This window comes from Nipponia nippon, unplaced genomic scaffold, assembly GCF_047370975.1.
Source record: "Nipponia nippon isolate SJK-2023a ecotype South Korea unplaced genomic scaffold, ASM4737097v1 scaffold_22, whole genome shotgun sequence".
In the NCBI taxonomy this organism is placed as follows: domain Eukaryota; kingdom Metazoa; phylum Chordata; class Aves; order Pelecaniformes; family Threskiornithidae; genus Nipponia; species Nipponia nippon.
Window position 1 is genome coordinate 8749751 of NW_028262339.1, and position 20926 is coordinate 8770676.

General features: G+C 53.1%; 1 pseudogene; it reads right to left on the minus strand.

Annotated features, from left to right (window-relative positions):
• Window positions 1–1849: 1849 nt before the first annotated feature.
• LOC148055482 (uncharacterized) lies at window positions 1850–16093 on the minus strand (annotated as a pseudogene).
• Window positions 16094–20926: the final 4833 nt, after the last annotated feature.

The window sequence follows — 20926 nt, forward strand, 5'->3', positions numbered from 1 at the left end:
GCCAGGGCAAGGCTGGACAGGGCAGCGCTGAACCTCACTTTTCTGTGTCCTCAGCACAGAGATCGGGCCCTGGACTTCCTCCTGAAGATGGGGAAGGCCGAGGGGAAGGTGGATGTTTCACTGCATGCAGAGGCTGTGGGAGCAGCGAGTCAGTATGGTGCAGACCAAGGTGAGGAGAGTTACCTGCTCCCTACACTGTCAGGCTGCAGATCTGCTTCCCACTCTTCCCAGGGATGTGGCGTGCAAAGCCACACTGGCCATGCCATTCATGGTCTAGCCACAGGGACTGGAGCTGCCAGGTGATGGAGACTGCAGGATCTTGTTTTCAATGCTGTGTCCAAACCTACTCGGGATCCATGTTCCCCTGAGACCCTCTGAGGTGCCAGCAGCATTCATATGCACCAGTCATCCTAGTATAGAAGGGCTGTCTTGTAGGCAAGGAGCATGCACAAGAGTCCAAGTGTCCTTCAGGCTTTCAGGATGTCTGCCCTCGTGGCATCTTCTGGGCAGCAGTGTCCTGGCTTAGGGACTACATCCCCATGTCTGCCCAGTGCTGGGACCGTTTGGAGGAAACTGTAGGTTTGGCGGGACCATCTAGCTGCTTGTAGGAGGACAAACTAGTGTCGTGGTTTAACCCCAGTCGACAACTAAGTACCACACAGGCGCTTGCTCACCCGCCTCCCCCCCCTCTCATGGTGGGATGGGGGAGAAAATCGGAAAAAAAAAGTAAAATCCGTGGGTTGAGATACAGATCCTGTATCCCTGACTCAAAAACCCTAGGGGTCAACCTTGAGTCTCCCCTGGTGCTTTCTGCCAGAGGCTCCAGGTAGGGCTGTTCTCCCCAGCTGCGGTGTAGAGCACATTTCTTACATCTTGCCCTGCATGGACTGTCCCAAGGGCTACTGCATGAACTATCTCCTGTTTAATTTGTTCAAAGGCTTGTCGTAGCTCAGGGCCCCATTTGAAATCGTCCTTCTTCCGGGTCACTTGATAGAGAGGGCTTATGATGAGACTGTAATTTGGAATATGCATTCTCCAGAAACCCACAATGCCCAAGAAAGCCTGTGTTTCCTTTTTGCTGGTTGGTGGGGACATGGCTGTTATTTTGCTGATTACATCCATTGGGATCTGACAACGTCCATTTTGCCATTTTATTCCTAAAAACTGGATCTCCTGTGCAGGTCCCTTGACCTTACTTTGTTTTATGGCAAAGCCAGCCTCCAGAAGGATTTGGACTATTTTCTTCCGTTTCTCAAAAACCTCTTCTGCTGTGTTGCCCCACGTGATGATGTCATCAATGTATTGCAGGTGTTCTGAAGCCCCACCCTGTTCCAATGTAGTCTGGATCAGTCCATGGCAAATGGTGGGGCTGTGTTTCCACCCCTGGGGCAGTCGATTCCAGGTGTACTGGACCCCCCCTCCAAGTGAAAGCAAACTGTGGCCTGCACTCTGCTGCCAAAGGGATTGAGAAAAACGCATTAACGATGTCAGTGGTGGCATACCTCTTGGCTGCCTTTGACTCCAGTTCATATTGAAGTTCTAGCATGTCCGGCATGGCAGCGCTCAGCAGCGGTGTGACTTTGTTCAGGCCCCGATAATCTACTGTTAGTCTCCACTCTCCATGAGACTTTCGCACTGGCCATATGAGACTGTTAAAGGGTGAGTGAGTCTTGCTGATCATTCCTTGGCTCTCCAGTCAACGAATCAGCTTATGGATGGGAATCAGGGAGTCTCTTTTGGTGCGATATTGCTGCCGGTGCACCATTGTGGTGGCGAGCCATGCCAGCTCCAGAGAGGCTCCCTCACCAGCCTGTCTGGCTCCACCATGGCAATCCCAGGTTGCAGTGGCTCAACTCAGATACCCTGGATGTTGCTCCTGCAGGTTACTGCCCACGAGGGGCTGCTGCACCACGGAGACGGGCTCTGCCTTTGCTGCTCAAGGGCAAGGAGCCTCAGAGCCAGGACTCACCCCATGACTCTGTTCTGTGTCTCACCAATAAAGGCTCTGTGCTGGCCATGGTGGTAGTGACATCTGATCTTAACTTTTCTTCCAGGTTTGACTTGACATGGAGACTGCAAAGGAGTTGAAAGCACACAGATCCCTCAGCTCTGGCCACAGCATGGGCACAGGACACACTCCTGCCCAAGATGTGCGTTGAGGGGCATCACCCTTCGCTGATTCCCACCACGCACCCCATCCAAACTCACGTGAGAGCTGCCCAGCACAGCCCTGGGGGTCAGGAAGGCACACCGCCACACTCCACCCCGTGACTATAGTCAGTTCATCTTACCTTCACAGAGTGGTGGTACGGTCACCTCTTGCCTCTGTGCCATAAATAGTATATTGACAGTTTGTACACTTACAGATCCACGGTAAGTAGATACTGAAGCACTGCTATTTGTTATACGTTAATTTGTATGGTTTGGGTGGTTGAAGCTGGGTTATTTGTTTCATCATGTACCAAGCCTTTATATACAATATAATTATAAGCAATAGACATATTAAAGTTAGAGTTAGTGAAATCACAGCTGGGTGAAGCATGAGATTAAAAACTCCCATTGCTGTCGGTGACCATCCAAGAAGAGTTTCCCACCAATGGTGTTCTCCATCCTTCTTCACTCTTTCCAAGACATGGTGTATCTCTTCTGTATCGTGATGAACAGTGATTAGAGTTTTGTGTCCATTGTTTTGGATGCATTCTGGCAGTTGACACAGGTCATCATGTAGTAGTTTCTTCACCAACGTAAGATTCATTCCGATGGGAGTAGGCAAAAAATTTTGACTCACCGTATAATTAGATTGTAACAACTGATAAGATGTAACAGGAGCTGAATAATTAAAGTCGCATCCCATAATTTTGGTAAAGTTACAAACATAAATATTTGAGTGATTACTTGTATCTGCAGTAATGGTATCTATGAATATAAAATCACAAAGGATTCTCAGACAAACACGTCCTTTTCCAATATATACAAGTGTAGTTTCAGGGGATTCATTGGGATGTAGTTCAAAATGACAAACATTTTGTTCAGTGTCAAGACAAATGTCTTGGGCTTTGATGGTGTTACTCTCACAATGCCATCCTGCAGGGTGCTGTAAGAGAAAATAGAGACTTGTTTCGGCGGGGAGAGTCCGAACAGGTTACCCCATTAAAAAGAAGGAAAAATCCATCGTGCACTAATTCTGTTTTGCACCACTGCTATTGGTAGCTTCCCAGGCAAGTGGGCCATGAAGTTTTCTTAAAGTCATAGGTACAATACTGATGGATGGTAGATTGACCATCACAGGCTGTCCTGGCTGTAATGTTATAGGATATTCTCCTTTCTCAGAAGGCGGAGCGCTAAGCTCAGTTTTTACAAAGAATGCTCAGCTTACAGGGCTTCCAGTAGGCCTGTATCAATTATTTAACTGATGGAGTACTTTGGGAAGTCTCGTATCCCATTGAGCCTCCTGTGGTTTGAGATTCCTTTTCAATAAACCATTAGCTCTTTCTACCATCCCATTTGATTGAGGGTAATATGGGGTGTGAAATAATACCCATTTCATTCCCTCTTGTTTTGCCCAGTCCTGCACTGCCTTACATGAAAAATGTGAGCCATTATCACTTTGGATAACATCAGGAGTAGGTATATTTGAGAACCAAAATGATAGCCCTGTACTCCACCCATCGGCTTTCCAACATTAAGTCACCATAAGCAAGCCAGAGACTACTTCCACTCCTGTGAGGATGTATCGATATCCTGCAGAGGATTTGACTGGTCTGATATAATCAGTTTGCCATGTAGACCATAAAGTTTTCCCTTCATCGATATGTAGAGGTGGTGCTTTAGCAGGGTGATCTGCTTGTAATTTCAACCTACACTGGGGGCATTCTGTTAGAATAGTTTCACAAGTTTTTCTGTTTATAGGCCAGCCTTTACTCTGTGCAGCAAAGTACAGTGCTTCTTTACCTGTGTGGCCTAGGTTTTGATGTAACCATTCTCCCAATCGATACCACTCAGGATTTAAGGTGATTTTCCTAATTTTAGTTAGCTCATCTACCTTTTGATTCCACTTTGTGGCTGGTTGATTATCCTTAGCATGAGCTTTTACCCATCCCATCTTGAAAGGTGTTTTCCTGGCTATATCTAGCAATAATTGCCAATCTTTGTTTCTCCAAACTGGGGATCTATTTACTTCCCAATTCAAGGTTTCCCATTGACAGAGCCACTGTGTGGCACCAGCCCACACAGCATAAGACTCTACATATATGATTTTTGCTCCATTCTGTGCTGCCAAAACAACCACTCTTATTTCTCCTACTTGTGCACTGCCTTCACCTTCCTCTATTACTTGTTTGTCGGTGGTAATATCTAATGCAATGGCCTTATATTGCCATTTACCGTTTACCCTTTTTGCTGAAGCAGCGTAAACCAAATGTTTTCTGTTGGTGTACCCTCAGTGAGGGGCGGTGCATCCAGAATGGGTGAAGGTTTAAAAGGTTGTTGTAACGCTAAAGGGTCTGTGTTTATGGGCATCTGTAATTTGGAAACCTTAGTGTGTCCTTCAGTTAACTGCATATTTTCTGCAACTCCTGTTAGGTAGGCATACCATTTTCTGATAGTGGGTTTTTGTGCAACTCCTTCTGGGGGAGCAGTCCCTTTTAGGATTGCTTCTAGTAAATTAAATGGTCCTCTAGTTTGCACAGGTTGTCCCTGATGTATTTTCTCAACTTGTTTAATTGCTCGGACTAAAGATAACAGTCCCTTTTCCCATTCAGAGTATCGTTGTTCTGTTTCTTTAAATGCGGTTGAGCTAAACAATAGAGCTATTACTGGCCCATCAGGGCCGGTTTGGAACAGGTTACAGTAAGTAGCATGTTCAGCGAAACCCCATTCGGCTATAATAGGGTCACAGGGGTGTACTGGTCCCAGTGATTTTAATTTTATGATTTTAATTTTTCAGTTAGAGTTTTGATGTTTTTAATTCTTCAGTTAGAGTTTTGACCGCCTCTTTATGGTCTAACTTCCACTCCCAGGATTTGCCTTTCTGTAAGAGTGAGTATAATGGATGGGAAATGATAGAAAATCCAGGTACATGCTTCCTCCAATATCCTGAAGTTCCCATTAGTTGTTGTAACTCCTTCCTTGATTGGGGCATTTGCAGCTCTTCGATTTTTCTTAAGGTGTCTGGAGGAATAACTGCACTGCCTGCTATCCACCAAGTACCTAAAAATTTTACCTCTCTACTTGGTCCCTGACATTTTCCGGGTGGAATCTCAATTTTTGCTTTATTTAGTGCTTGCCATACTGCTGCTGCCACTTCCTCCACCTTCTCAGGGGAAGTTCCTCCAATCAGGATATCATCTATATATTGGTACAGTTTCACTTCTTGGGGGAGTGAGATCGTCTGTAAAAGTTCAGCAAGTGCGGCATGAGCAATTGTGGGTGAATGTTTATACCCCTGTGGGAGCCTGTTAAAGGTATATTGTATTCCCTCCCAAGTGAAAGCAAACTTCTGTTTATCCTCCTCCTTCAAGGGAACCATAAAGAACATATAACTTTTACATCTAGCATCATCCATGGGTGTGCAGCTGCTTGCAAAGTAGCTGTTAAGTTTTCAATGTTTGGTATAGCAGCTGTTAGCGGGGCTGTATTAGCATTCAGGCGCCGATAATCAACTGTTAAACGCCACCTCCCGTCTGGTTTCCGGACCGGCCAGACAGGTGAGTTATATGGGGAGTGGGTTCTGGAGATAATTTGTCGTTTCTCCAAATCGGCTATGACTTCAGAAATTCCATTTCGTGCTGCAGCAGAAATCGGATATTGCGGTACGTTAGTGATTTTTGACTCAGGGAGTGCTGGGGCTACGTGAAGTGCCCGCACTGGAGCCTCCCGAATTCTGCCAGGGTTGGGATTAATATCTGAGCCGAAAGACCACACGCTGCCATTCGGCAGACGCCAGGTTCGTCCGTTTAAAACACTCAACACACCGGTGTCAAACTGCCAAGGTCAATTTACGGCTCCCAGGCGAAAAACGCATGGCGACTACTCGCTTTGCAGTTAAAGATCATCATGAAAATATTTTAGGTTTCGATGTTTTAAACGGACGAACCTGGCGAAAGCGACATCCCAAGATCTGCCAGCACTTGAGGGCAGCAAGTGCCAGACCTTGGGGCTACCCATGTGAGCAGGATTGTCCTTGCCCAGTGCAGCCAGGCACCTCTCCCCCCCTGCCCAGGGCAGCAATTCCTCACTACCTACATCCATGTAGCTGGCATTGATGTAGCCATTCCCCACGTCAGAGGGATGCAGCACCGCATGGCAGTGATTGTCTGAAAGAGAAGGGAGATGGGAGTCAGTGGACTGTCTCTTTGGGGCATCAACGAAGTGACTGTTTAAGGAGGGGGATGTAATTAGGAAAGCCCGAGACTGTCTGCTCCCTCCTCAGCAGCACTACAGGCCTCAGGACATGTTCAGAGGCAAAGAACAGCTAACGAGACGAAAGCTGACATGGCACAGCAGGAAATGCAACATGTTTTTGGGGAAGACTATTAATGCAATGGACAAATATCCACACCATGTGGGGCCCAGAGGAGCTTTAAGCTTTGATAGAAATTGGGTCACTCCCTCCGCTTTCCCACAAATAGCCACCTCTGGATGGGACATGGCGGTGTTCAATGACTAACAGCAGGAACAGGTATACAATGATGAATGATTAAGCTTGCAGGGAGATTTGAGGTGCAGAACAGGATTCTCCAGCTGGATATAAAACAGTGGAGCCAACATGACGATTTTGGAAAATCCCTCTGGGTTTCAGTGGCCACAGAGGATGAGATGAGGAGCTCAGCATTGCTGAATAGCTGAAGGGGCACCTACACCAGCCCAGCACCCTGCACTGCCCAACCACCTCCAATTGCCTGTGCCAACCCCTGGAGATCTCTGCTTACATGGGATGATGCTCTTGTAGCGGTTCTTGCTCTGATTACACAGCTCCTTCCTGGCATCGCAGGGATGCAACAAAGTGGAGGCCAGTTTCTGCAGATGAAGAAGACAAGTGCATTCTGCATTAGCACATGTTCTGGGGCTGGCCAAGGCTGACTGCATTTCACACCCAAGGAAGGGGTTAGGGCTGGGTGGACAGTGCAGCCAGATGGGAAAACAAAGCTAAACCAGACCTGATACTCTCTTAGATGCCCAGCACCATGGCTGTTGACTGATTCATCCTCTGTCTGTTCTGCCTCTATTTCTGCCCTCTTAAACCTCTTCAGAGCCTCCAGCAGTTCCTCCACCAGGATCTGTGTGTTCAGCTTGCACACACCTACAGGGATCACAAGGCCAGGAGTTTAGCATGCACTTGACGGCTGGCCCTGGAGCACTGCAGCTGGGACTGAGTTGGCATTTCAGTGGGCAGGACCCCACCAAAGCCTAGACTGCCCCTCCCCATGCAGGTCCCTCTCTCCTGGGAGGTGTCCCTTTCCCCATGCCAGCCAGCTCTGATCCCCCTGTTCCTGTAAGGTCCTTACAAAACCTGTAAGCAACCTGCCTATGCTTTTAACAGACAGCTTGTCCAGACAAGGCAAGCAAGACTTTTCTCATACTGCATCTCCTCGACATCTTCAGGGGGATAATGCTGTTGCTCTCCGAGGTTTTTGAACTGTTGTACTTTCACCTGCAAAACAGCAAGTCAGACCCATAGACCAGCAGAAGAGAAAGACAGAGGAGAGGGTGTTGCCCATGTAACAGCCCTGTCTCCCACCTTGCTTTATCTAAGAGTCCACTTGGACACTCCCTGACAGCGCAAGGAGCTGAATGCCCCATGGAAGCACAGAGAGCAGGAGAGGTGAGGCACATACTGACCTGAAGAGCAGGAAGAGCAGGAAAATCTTCAGTGCCAGGAGAGCCATGACCAGTGTTAGAGCCATAACCACAGCCATCCTGCCCAGCAGAGGCACAGGCTCCTGCCCTGCAACCAGCACAGCTCAGACTCAGGCTCTCGCACAGCCTGAACCAGGTGGCAGGAGATCCCATAGGGGTATGGGGTGAAAAGCAGCTTCCCTCATCTCCCATCAGTCTTTGCATTGGGGAATAGCTAAGCTGGTGCAGAAAGAATAGGTGCTTGCTTGGCGTGATAACCTTCAGCATGGGCCCTGTCTCCCTGATTGTCTCCAGGCGTGGCCAGAGCCTGGTGAGGTGTTTGCATTTCTGGGGTTGCACGTGCACCAGGGGGGCACTAGAACTAAGATGCAATATGCGATGATGGCAGGGATGCTGAACAGTGTCCAGTTGCCAGCTATGCCACACCTGCCCAAGTGACCCGAGGTTGCCCAAAGCTCATCTAGCATAGATAGTCGCAAGATCCAGAGAACTTCCAAGAAGATGGAAGTAGGAGTTGATTATAGCAGCACCCCCATGTACGGGAAACGAAAGGTTTCCTCTGCCCCCCCCCCCCCCAACGAGACCCTGCCACTCCTGTGCTCGGCCAGCTCCTCTCCACGGGAAGCAGCCAGGCTGGGAAAAGGGAGGATGTGGGAGAGAGCCTCGGGCACAGGGAGTGAGCAGCCCACTTACCAAAAGAGAAGCTGTAGCACATGCAGGTGAACTTCTCTGCCTGTTGGAGGAGATGGGAGGGAGAGCTCAGGCCACTCCTGCCCCGCTGCCCATCCTGGGGGCAAAGGCCTCCCACCCATGGCCACCAAATGCCCCAGCTGTGGATGAGGACCCTGGAGACACTGTCCTGCCAAGGCACCCAGGCTCTCAGCGCAGAGGCTGGGAGCAGAGCCCGTGCGGCACTGCCACTTGCCTTCGGCGGCCAGCCCAGACCCAGCCAAGGGGCCTGGCCCTGGCTGGCAGTGACCCCGGGGAGCAGGAGCCCCCCGTGATGGGTACCTGCTGTGAGCAGTGGACGAGGCAGAGAAAGGGCCGGCTGGCGTTGAAGGGCTGTGGCTCCTCCGAGCAGACGCCTCCCACCGCCGTGCCGTTGTGCGTCACAGCCACGATGAGCTGGTGCTCCCTGCAAGGCAGGGCGGTGAGAGGGCTGGGGGAAATGGGGACAGGGAGAGCAGGATGGAGGCAGCTGTGGGCAAGTGCTGCCGGTGGGGAAACCCATCTCAGGACTGTGGAGAGCAGAGCTGCCAGGGGCTGCACTCACCTCACCTAGCCCTTGGGGGGCCGGGCGATGGGGCAGAGGGGAAGCACAGCCGTCCCTTGGGATGGGGAGGTGTCACGGATGCTGTGGCAGCCTGAGGCCAGGTCACCAGTATGGTAATGCAACACAGCAGGCACTGTGGTGACATCCCTCACAAGAGGAGCTCTGAACTTTTTCCTCCTGCAACTCATCACAGCCTTCTCTTCCCCACTCTATCCAGGCTGCCTGCACACAGCTCCAGGCAGACAGGTGCCTGGCAAGGTGAGGGGGACTGCGGGCAGTCCATGGTCCCCTGGTACCTGGTATCCAGTCCCCTGGTACCTGGTATCCAATGATCTCCCCTTTGCAGGAGGACAGCGCCTTTCACCTGAGGGACCCCATGCTGGCATCCAGCCACAGCTGCTCCAGTTTGTCCAGCACTGGAAGCACAGGAGGATGGGGTCACGCATGGGGCTGGTGAGGAGGGGCTGAGCCCAGAGCAGGGTGCAGGCAGCTCCTGGCCCAGGGGACAGGCTGCAAAGGGACCCCCCAAGCAGGGTTTGTCCCCCACAAAGGGTGCATGTGCCACAGTGGCAGAAGCAGCATCAGCGTGGTAAGGAGGGGGAGAGTGAGGTGGGGACGTGCTGTGCTCCAAGGCCTTGCACAGCCCCTTCCCCACAGCCCCACGAGCTCTGAGCAGCCCCGATCGCAGGACCATTACTGCAGGGAGCGGATGCTCGGGCTGAGCTGCCAGGCGAAGGGAACCTTTATATTTCATGTAGGTGGGCACGTACCCATTTCCTTTGTCCTGAGCAGCCATGTGAACAGGATCGTGCTGGGGGGCAGGGAGATCATAGAATCATAGAATCGTCAAGGTTGGAAAAGACCCTTAAGATCATCGAGTCCAACCGTTAACCTAACACTGCCAAGTCCACCACTAAACCATGTCCTCGAGCACCACATCTATCCGTTCTTTAAATACCTCCAGGGATGGAGACTCAACCACGTCCCTGGGCAGCCTGTTCCAATGCTTGACCACCCTTTCGGTGAAGAAGTTTTTCCTAATGTCTAACCTAAACCTCCCCTGGCGCAGCTTGAGGCCGTTTCCTCTCATCCTATCACTCATTACTAGGGAGAAGAGACAGACCCCCGCCTCGCTACAACCTCCTTTCAGGTAGTTGTAGAGAGCAATAAGGTCTCCCCTCAGCCTCCTCTTCTCCAGACTAAACAACCCCAGTTCCCTCAGCCGCTCTTCTCGATGCCCTTCTTGTAGTGAGGGGCCCAAAACTGAACACAGTACTCGAGGTGCGGCCTCACCAGGGCCGAGTACAGGGGCACTATCACCTCCCTGGTCCTGCTGGCCACACTATTCTTGATACAGGCCAGGATGCCATTGGCCCTCTTGGCCACCTGAGCACACTGCTGGCTCATGTTCAGCCAGCTGTCAACCAACACCCCCAGGTCCTTTTCAGCCAGGCAGCTCTCCAGCCTCTCCTCCCCCAGCATGTAGCGTTGCATGGGGTTTTTGTGACCCAAGTGCAGGACTCGGCACTTAGCCTTGTTGAACCTCATACAGTTGGCCCCGGCCCAATGATCCAGCCTGTCCAGGTCCCTCTGCAGGGCCTTCCTACCCTCCAGCAGATCGACACTTCCACCCAACTTGGTGTCATCTGCAAACTTCCTGAGGGTGCACTCGATCCCTTCATCCAGATCATCAATGAAGATGTTGAACAGGACCGGCCCCAGTACTGAGCCCTGGGGAACACCACTCGTGACCGGCCGCCAACTGGATTTGACTCCATTCACCACCACTCTCTGGGCTCGGCCGTCCAGCCAGTTTTTAACCCAGCGCAGAGTGCACCCATCCAAGCCGTGAGCAGCCAGCTTCTCCAGGAGAATGCTGTGGGAGACTGTGTCAAAGGCCTTACTAAAGTCCAAGTAGACAACATCCACAGCCTTCCCCTCATCCACTAAGCGGGTGACCTTGTCATAGAAGGAGACCAGGTTAGTGAAACAGGACCTCCCTTTCATAAACCCATGCTGGCTGGGCCCGATCCTTCGGTTGTCCCGCACTTGCTGCATAATGGCACTCAAGATGATCTGCTCCATGACCTTCCCCGGCACCGAGGTCAGGCTGACAAGCCTGAGATGATGACACTGTAGACAGTGAAGAGCTGCAGAGGGGGGCAGGCAAATGTTCCCTCCTGGCCGTGTAGCATCTCCTCTCCCTTCACCTCCTCAGACTCACAGGGAGGGGAGGAAGGCACTGCCAGACAGCACGTGGCCCACATGTGCTGGCAGGCGTCAGGGATCCTGCAGGTCCAGTTCAGTTTGATGCTGTTTGTGGAAATCTGCAAGGTCCCGGGGACAACCTGGAGGACCTCTGTGAAGGAAACATTGCAAGAGGGTCACTTCCTTCCCTTCCCCTCCCAGCCTTACAGCAGACCTCCATCATCCCCAGTGTTCCCTCACTAGCCTGTCCCCAGCACAGTGGCGATGAGGCCGTCCTGCCTTCTCCCAGACAACACTCAGGCACTGCCTGCACCCTCCTCTGGCCCTGGACGGTTCCCAGGGGTACTCTGGGTGCTGCAGTGACTGTGGGAGAGTAAGAGCAAGTACTTGTGGCCACTCTGCAGCCACCACCCTGGGGCTAGCAACTGATCAGGTGACTGGTCCCTTTCATACCAACAATGACTTAGCCAACAAACCCAGCAGCCAGAGCAGGGTCCTGCCCTTTTGCTCCTGGATTCTGGTGCTCTTCTCCAGAAAGACCCATCCAGCTGGTCTGGGCACGCTGCCTGGGGCCCTACGCACAGTGAGGAGGACTTGTCCCCCTCCGCACTGTGCAGGGTGCCCCAGCTGCCAACAGCGCAGACACAAACCTGGGATGCATCAACAGCAGTTTTCTCTGGAGTGAATGCCCACGCCATGCCCTGACCACCCCAAGCACAGGGCACTAACAATGCAGGTCACATCCAGCACTGCTCTCCCTGCCTGGGGAGAACAGACTGAGAGCACTGGGAGAGTGGCTGGTTCGCTCATTCACCCACACAGGTCATGTTCCCCTCCATAGGGCACCAGTGGCCCATGCCATTCCCCACAAGCCAGCTGCTCCAAGGAATCGGGGAGCCTTGCCTTGGGTTCAGTTTCACGCAGGTGATCTCTAGAAGACGACCAGTACCCTTCAGGGCACCTCAACATCACCACTTCATTTGGGTTACAGGATAGCCGGTCTGGGTCAAAGATAAAACCTGGGGTCCCACTGGGGCTTCTGGCATTTCTCTGCACCAACAAGATGGGAAGTCATTAGCAGGGCAGAGGGTGGCCCTGCAGGGCATGCCAGGGGATGGAGTGGGGTATCCCCTTCCCTGGCACAGCAGGGTGAGGGATGGAGCTCCAGGACACCATATGGAGCAGCCCTCCCACACCACGTCCCCAGAAAGGGGAGGGCAAGAGGGGCTTCACGCTGCTTCCCCCAGGCCTCCCAGGAAAGGCCAGGAGGAGCCAGAGCTCCAGGGACTCAGGGCACCTGGGATGCAACGCTCAAAGCTTGCACAGGGATGCACAGAGCTCAACATTTGGCTCTGGGGTCTCACAGCTCTCTCGGTTGAGCCTGGCAATGTGCGACATTAAGGACTGGCACAGGCTACAAGGGGACCGGGCAGAACACCCTGAAAGCTTGGGCCATGCATGGAGCTGCCCCCGCGGGCCCTGCTCAATGATCCACAGGAGAAGCATCCCCTTCCCATCCCACTCATGTCCTCACGCTCCCCGTGCTCACAACTGCCTGCAGGGAACCAGCCCCGAGCCCTCTCACTGTGGCCCAGCCTGAGGAATCATGGGGCATGCAGCGTGTCGGGCAGCGCCAGAGGACAGCACGTTCCTGACTTTCAGCGTGTCGTACTGGGCTTCCCACACCAACACAAGCTGGCCCTGGCCTCCCTCACAGAGGAACACAACACCCTGAGGCCTCCTGAGAAGGCAATAAACCCTGAGCCCAAAAGCTGACTCCTCCGGTGATGGCATGCAGCAGGGACCAGGAGGGGAGGCCAGCACATGGGAAGGAGGCCAGGCTTTTGCCCTGCCTGCACGGGCTGAGAAGACACAGAGAGTAGAGCTCTCTGATCCCCCAGACCCTGAGGCAATGCTTTTGGCCACCTCTACCACGCATGCCTGTCTGACCTCCAGCACTGTAGCCCCTCCTCCCCTCAACACATGCTCTTGCCAGAAGACCTCAGGGAGCCCCATGTCACCCATACACCTCCACCAGGAACCTCCCACCCACCCATGAATTGCAGGCTGGAACCCTGCACGCTGGGCACTCTGCCCTGGCCTGGCATGGGCAGCTCTGGCCACTGCCCTGATCCCACAGCCCCTTCCTGCCAGGACCCTCAGAAACTGAGGCTGGCACCAGTCCCCTGCCTGTCGAGGCTTCCCTGGAGCCCTGGGGCAAGCACAGAGCAGACTCAGGGGCTGCCTCAACACTGCCTTCAGCAGCACCTACTATTTCCCCAGGCAGGCAGAGAGCCTGAAACCTCCTGTGCACACACAGTTTTTCTTCCCCTGCTCAGGAAGGGTGGAACGGGGCATCCAGGAGAGCTCCTGATGCCTCCCTTACCGATGCACTTCACGCTGGACTTAATGTGGATCCAGCTACCTCTGCTGTCCCTTCCCAGCCATGGGTCTGTGTTTCCCGTTGCTGAATGGCTGGACTTCCCCTGAACATTTGACGTGGGTGAAGGGTGGCTGGAAACCCTCAGGGCAGCTCAGCATCACTTCTTCGTTATTCTTGTAATTCTCCTGGACTGGTCCCAGCTGGAGTCTTGGGGCTCACCATGGTCTTTGGCACGTTTCTGGCAGAGGAGAAAGTGGATGTTAGTTGAGGTGGGAGGTGATAAGCTGGAACAGGGGTAGGTGGTGGGGTATCAGCAATCCCCAGCAATCCCTCCAGCCACTGAAGGGAAGAGGGAAGGCGACCCGTCCATCTGCCATGACATGACCCCTCGGCAAGGCTTGCTGGGAGGGGGGTCTCCTTGTGCACCCAAATCAGAAAGAATCACTCGTCCATGAACCACCCCCATCCACCCACTTGTATCCGTGGACACTCTTAGCCGTCCACAACAGCCTGAAGCAGGGAGTTTCCTGGGTTGTCTCTCCCTGCCCATCTCCCCCAAACTCTGGGCTGCCTGCACACGGCCATCCCCACACTCAGCACAGCTCTGTCCCTGCCCGGGGCAGCCCCTCATCCCCATCACCTGAGGGAGGGCATTGCTCTTCCCCCAGGTGCATCCCCCACAGCCTCCAGCCCTGATGCCAAGGGCTGACCCAGCCCCCGGGGCACTCAGGGCTCTCTTCAGTTCCGTCCAACTCCTGGGGCTGCAGGAGATGTCCCCAGGGTCCCTCACCTACATGGGCAGGCAGCGGGACAAGCAGACCTGTGCACTCCGGGGTGGCACCTGGAGGCACAGCAAGGACCAGGGCACCTCTGTGGGGACCTCAGTGCTGGCCCTGGATCCTGCCCCAGGCCCTGGTGCCCATCTGCAGGGACCCACACTTGGCCTGCTCAGGAACCACTGCAGGAGCTGCCAGCTTGCCCGGCTGGCACTACCTTGTCTCTTGTCTCCTGTCTGGGCTGTCCTCTTCAACAGTTTGCACGGGCAACATAGCACCAAGGAGGGACTGTCGCCTGCCTGCTGCTCAGCCGGGCAATCTCACAACTGGCTATTGAGGGTGAAGGTAGACAGGGGACATGAGAGAGCTGCTGCTGTCTCACTTACCGATACACCCTACGGCCCTCTCAATGTGCATCCAGGCACCTGTGCTGTTCCTGCCCCACCGGGCATCTCCAGAACTCACTTATAGAAATTCCCTTGCACATTTGACCTTGGGGAGGGATGGCTTGAGATCTCCAGAGCAGGTCAGCGTCAGTTCTTCGTTCTCTTTGTAACTGCTTTTGCTTGGTGCAAACTGGACTCTTTTATCCCGCTGGGGTTTTGGGTGCTTTCCGGTCAGGGAGAAAGTGTGAGAGTCCGTCTCAGGGACAGGGACTGGTCAGGCATTGGAGGATGGGGAGAAGAGGTCTTTGCCAGCTCTTCATTGCACCCATAAATCCTCTGCTCTGTGGCAAAGTGGAGCCTGTGTCTCATTGGGATGCTGGCAGATGGGAGGCAAGTGTCAGCACACTGGGAAGGGGGCTACTGTGGGTCTGCAGCTCCATGGACATCACCCCGGTAGGGCAGTGGCATGCTGGTGGTTGGAGCTGGCTTGTTTAGAGCTTTCCTATGGAACGGGCAACAGGCAAGGGTCTGATTGGAGCCTGTGAGTCAGGACCAGGAGAGAGACCAGTAAGGGTGACACCACAGTGCAAGTGCGCCCACCTTCCCAGGTGAGAAAATGGACAAAGTCTTTTTTAAACTACTTGGGGACCAGCTTGGCTAAACATGGATCTGAGCTGCAGCACAAGACACACTATATAGGAGGTGGAAGGAGAGGCTGCAAAGAAGCAAGAGAAGCACTGCCTGTGCATGCAGAGATGGTGTTTGGAAAGCTCAGCTAGAGCTGACCCTTGCAAAGGATGTCAGTCACCAGGCAGCACTGATGGCTCTTAGAAGGGGAGCACTTCCCTGTCCCAGACTTCGCCAGAGTCTCTGTGAGTCCCAAAACTGCTGAAAAGATGAGGTTTTCTATCCTAACAGGATAGGAATACAAGGAGAGGCTGAGGGAATATGGCTTATTTAGCTTGCAGAAGAGGATTGTGGCAGGATGAACAGTGGACAAGAGGAAGCAGCATCCCCACACAGAGTCCCATCCATCTCTGCAGACTTGCAGGCTTCCCCCTCTCAGAGCTCATTTTGGATGAAGCTGCCTGAGATCTGGGCTTTTATAGAGCCTGCTGGGCTGCCCACCTCCGCTGGCATAAGCCACACAGCTTGTATCCCACTCAGCACACCCAACGTCTTCCACACTCACCAAGAAGGCCAATAGCATCCTGGCTTCTATCAGAAATAGTGTGGCCAGCAGGACCAGGGAGGTGATTGTCCCTTTGTACTCAGCACCAGTGAGGCCGCACCTCAAATACTGTGTTCAGTTTTGGGCCCCTCACTACAAGAAGGACATCGAGGGGCTGGAGTGTGTCCAGAGGAAGGCAACGAAGCTGGTGAAGGGTCTAGAGCACAAGTCTTATGAGGAGTGGCTGAGGGAGCTGGGATTGTTTAGACTGGAGAAAAGGAGACTCAGGGGAGACCTTATTTCTCTCTACAACTACCTGAGAGGAGGTTGTAGCGAGGTGGGTGTCAGTCTCTTTGCCCAAGTAGCAAGTGATAGGACGAGAGGAAACGGCCTCAAGTTGCGCCAGGGGAGGTTTAGGTTGGATATTATGAAAAACTTCTTCACCAAAAGGGTTGTCAAGCATTGGAACAGGCTGCCCAGGGAAGTGGTTGAGTCCCCATCCCTGGAGGTATTTAAAAGACGTGTAGATGTGGTGCTCGAGGACATGGTTTAGCAGTGGACTTGGAAGTGTTAACAGTTGGATCTTAAGGGTCTTTTCCAACTTAAATGATTCTATGATTCAAATGAGTTGGTTTCATACAGCTCCAGCAACAGGTCGCCCTGACCTGTTCACCCACTGTAACCCCAGCTGGGGAGAGGCAGCCAAGACCAACAAGGGCCAGCTTTCTGCTCGCCCACAGACACCTGATTCAAAAGAAAAACCTGGCTGCAGCTCATCCCTCCCACCCCACCTGGCAGCCCAGTGTTGGCCAGAGCCTTGGGGCTCAGCCCCACATCTGCTTCTGCTCCCAAAACTGTAGTGCTTTCTCTCCCCCATGGCTCTGACCACTCACTCCAACATGCACAGGGGTCCCTCTACTCCCACCACTTTGGCCGTGTGTCCAAGCACTGTTCAGGGGCACAGGGCTTATCATCACCCCTATCTCCAGGACTCCGAAGCCTCCCCTGGGTTCCACCCACCCACGGGGTGCTTGAGACCCCATTCTCTTGGCCCTCCTCAAGCCCAGGTGAGTAGTGCAGCAGCACCAGCCTCCCCCACCAGAGCTCACCCAAGCCCCAGAGTGTAGTAAAGATAAGGGCTGGCGACCGGAAGATCACGTGCTGTACGGAAAGAGTTAAGGGTCGACCCTCCCTTGTCTCCGCCCCTTATAACATGACACACCTACTGCTGGGGGTATAAAGCCCGGGTCGGCTGGAGATCTAGGGGGATAACCTTGATGTGTAGTGTTTGCTACACAGTGGTGACCCCGACGTGATCAGGCAACAGCGATGGAGCTCGCGGAACTCATAAAGGTACTAAAGTCGGTAACGACAAGGGTGCTCAAGCGGGGGTTTGCGGCAAGGCGGCGCCGACCTGCTGCACGTGGTGTGCTGATGGGGCAGGAATCTCCTGGGAACGAAAAGCCAACAAGTTTAGTTTCGGAGGGGACACAGGCTGGCTGGGAAGGAGTGGCCTGTGGGACACAGACGGAACCGTTGTTACTGGGGGCTGAGCCAACGGAGGAAGGGGAGGTGCAGGGAGACTATGGTGCAGCGGGAACAAAGGAGTCGGGAAAGGTGTTCCCGATACAAGTGGGGAGTTTAGAGTGGCCGCCCACGGAACCTTCGGCACCTCCTGCACCGGCGGATCTGCCACTTCCTCAGTACCCCTGGGGCGAGTTGCAACAATGTGTGGAAAGGGAGCTGACTGATAGGTTGCTGGATTGGGTCCTGGGGGCCGATGTGGGATCCCAGCAGTATCGTGAACTACGTGAAGGAAGATGGCGGGAAGGAGAAAAAGAAGGCAAAACACCTGAGGACGCCCCATTGTATCCCAGTGATCGACGAGTGCTGGACACACAGAGAGCGGAGCGCAGGACATCGAGGGGGGGTGGTAGGGCTCCCCTGGCACTGTCAGTGATACCTGAGCCACCAGAGGGAACCCCTATCCCTAGGGCAATGGGAAATCAAACTGGTATTCCCTCACAGTGGAGGGAGCCTGTACACGATTACCCCATGAGCTCTGATAGCAGTGAGGGCGAAGGGGGTGACGAGGGATCCTCGATTGTTGCTCATCCGCCCCCGCTTCCGAGACGGACTAACGAGGTTTCAAGGGAACTCGAGGCATTGATCAGCCGATTGAGAGGGGTGGTGGCAAATGCGGAAAGTCTTATGCCAGGGGGAATGCCGAAAGAGAGGGCAAACGGGACAGATTGGCAGATGATTGCAAAAAATTGTGTCTTGGAAGGAGTGCGATTCCAGGCCCCTCCGATTCAAGCATTTCCTATCCGAGCAGCCCCAGGTGGAGGATATGAGTGGCAACCGTTAGATGCAAAGTTGGTGAAAGAATTGGTCACAACGGTGAAAAGTCATGGATTAAATTCCCCAGAGACCCAAGTCCTATTAGACTGTGTTTTTGCAACGCCGCTTGCACCTTTTGATATCATTCAGTTGATGCGGGCCGTATTGACCCCCTCGATGATGGTATTGTTTAGGGAGGAGTGGAGGAATTGGTGCACCCAAGTTGTTATTGAGGCGCAACAGGCCAACCATCCCATGGCAGGAGTGACTTTAGAGCAGCTGATGGGTGAAGGGCAGTTCGCAACTCCTCAGGCACAGGCTCAGCGAATGCGGGGGCGCGATTTTGCTGCATCTTCGAAAGCTGCCCAGGAAGCAATACGCATCATCGCAGCTCTTGATAAAAGGGAGCCTCCATGGGTCCAAATACGGCAATCGTTAAGTGAGCCCTTCACAAAGTTTTTAGACCGGCTGCAAGCGGCGCTCCAGGTTGCTCGACTTCCTGAGCAGGCTAAGGAGGCAATATTGCTTGACTGTGCACGTACGCAAGCAAACCCACAAACTGCAGTGTTGCTAAGACAGTTACCCATAGGGACCACGCTTTCACAGATGATTCGTTATGTGCTGGAACAGGAACAGGCGCAAAGTATGCAACCGGTAGTGGCCGCAGTCCATGCGGCCTGCCGCGGCGCACGACTTATGTGCCATAGGTGTGGGGGGCAAGGACACATGGCGCGACAATGCCCTTCAAAAATAAACACCCCCGGAACAGGGGAAGGAGAGAGAGACCTACGATGCTGGCGCTGTGGGCGACTAGGCCACAGAGCTCGACAGTGCAAATCGGGGAGTCAGCAAAGGAGACCGGGCTGGGGAAACGAGAAGAGGGGATGGCTGAGGGCCGTGCCATCCCCACCTGCCCCAGTGATCAGCTCAACAGGCCCGACGACAGCAGCGCAATGTATGGCACAGGGAGTCTCTCCTTCCCCGGGACCAGCACAGTCGCCTGCGGTCCCAATGATGCAATATCCAACTCAGCTGCCTTGGGGAGATGGGAGCGCGCAATAGAGGAGGCTGGGGATAGAGCCTCGCCGTATGTGGCACTCACCCTAAACATGACCACACGACCAGAAGTAGATATTATAGTTACCCCATGGCTCCCAGAGTTGGGGGGAACACCACGCCTCGTGTTAAGAGCCCTTTTAGATACAGGAGCGGATGTTACAGTAATCCCATCACATCTATGGCCAGATGATTGGCCACTCGAACTGAGAGGTTCGCTGCAAGGCGTGGGAGGCATGCAGACCTCGCATCAAAGCAGGAACCCAATGCAAATTATGTTGAAGGATCCGGAATCTGGACAAGCTAGGGTAGCATGGTGTAACCCTGTCATTGCTGAGTTACCCATTGTCATCTTGGGACGATGTTGCTTGCAGAAGATGAATATAGTGCTGCGTACAAATTTATCATAATGGCCACTGCCTGTGTCCGCCCATTAAAACTCACCTGGTTGACAGATAAACCAGTGTGGGTAGAGCAGTGGCCATTGACAGAGGAAAAGAGGGCGGCTGTTCGACAATTGGTACAACGAGAACTTGACGCAGGACACATCGAACCCTCTACAAGTCCCTGGAACACCCCCATTTTCGTGATAAAGAAAAAATCGGGAGCGTGGCGACTGCTACATGATCTACGCGCAGTTAATGCATGCATACAAGACATGGGTCCGCTACAAGCGGGCCTCCCTTCTCCGGCCATGATTCCACCTGACTATCAAATAGTGGTTATAGATATTAGAGATTGCTTTTTTAGTGTTCCCTTGCATGAAGAAGATAGAGTACGCTTTGCCTTTACTGTTCCTGAGCCTAACAATCAACACCCGTGCGCCAGATATCAATGGAAGGTGTTACCCCAGGGCATGAAAAACTCACCAGTCTTGTGTCAAATTGCTGTAGCTGCTGCGATACGCCCTATTCGAGAAAATTTCCCTACGGTCATCATTTTCCATTACATGGATGACGTGTTATTGGCGTCCAACCAAGAGGAGTTACTGGAAAAGGCACGCGTGCAGCTGATAGTCAGTTTGGAGCGACATGGGTTACACATTGAGCCTCGGAAAACACAGGTAGGGCGTGCAGTAAAGTATTTAGGTACTCAACTGAGGCCACGAAGCGTGACAGCACAATCATTTGAAATTCGGACTACAGTGACAACACTCCATGAGGCACAAAAATTAATTGGACAACTATTGTGGCTTAGAAACTTTATTCCAATATCTGAGGCAGAAATGACTACCTTATATCAACTCCTGAAAGGAGGAGATTCCCCCTAGCTCCAAGGACTCTTTCAAGAAACCATCAGGAGATTCTTAGGACAATTATGGAGCGAGCCCAGCATTGGGGTCTCGCTCGATTTACACCTGAACAACCGGTCACTGCCCTGATTTACATGACCGATACCGCTGGCCATGGTTTACTAATTCAAAATAATGGTGAAAAAGGCTGGCCTTTTGCTTGGTTGTATCAAGGCAAACCAAAG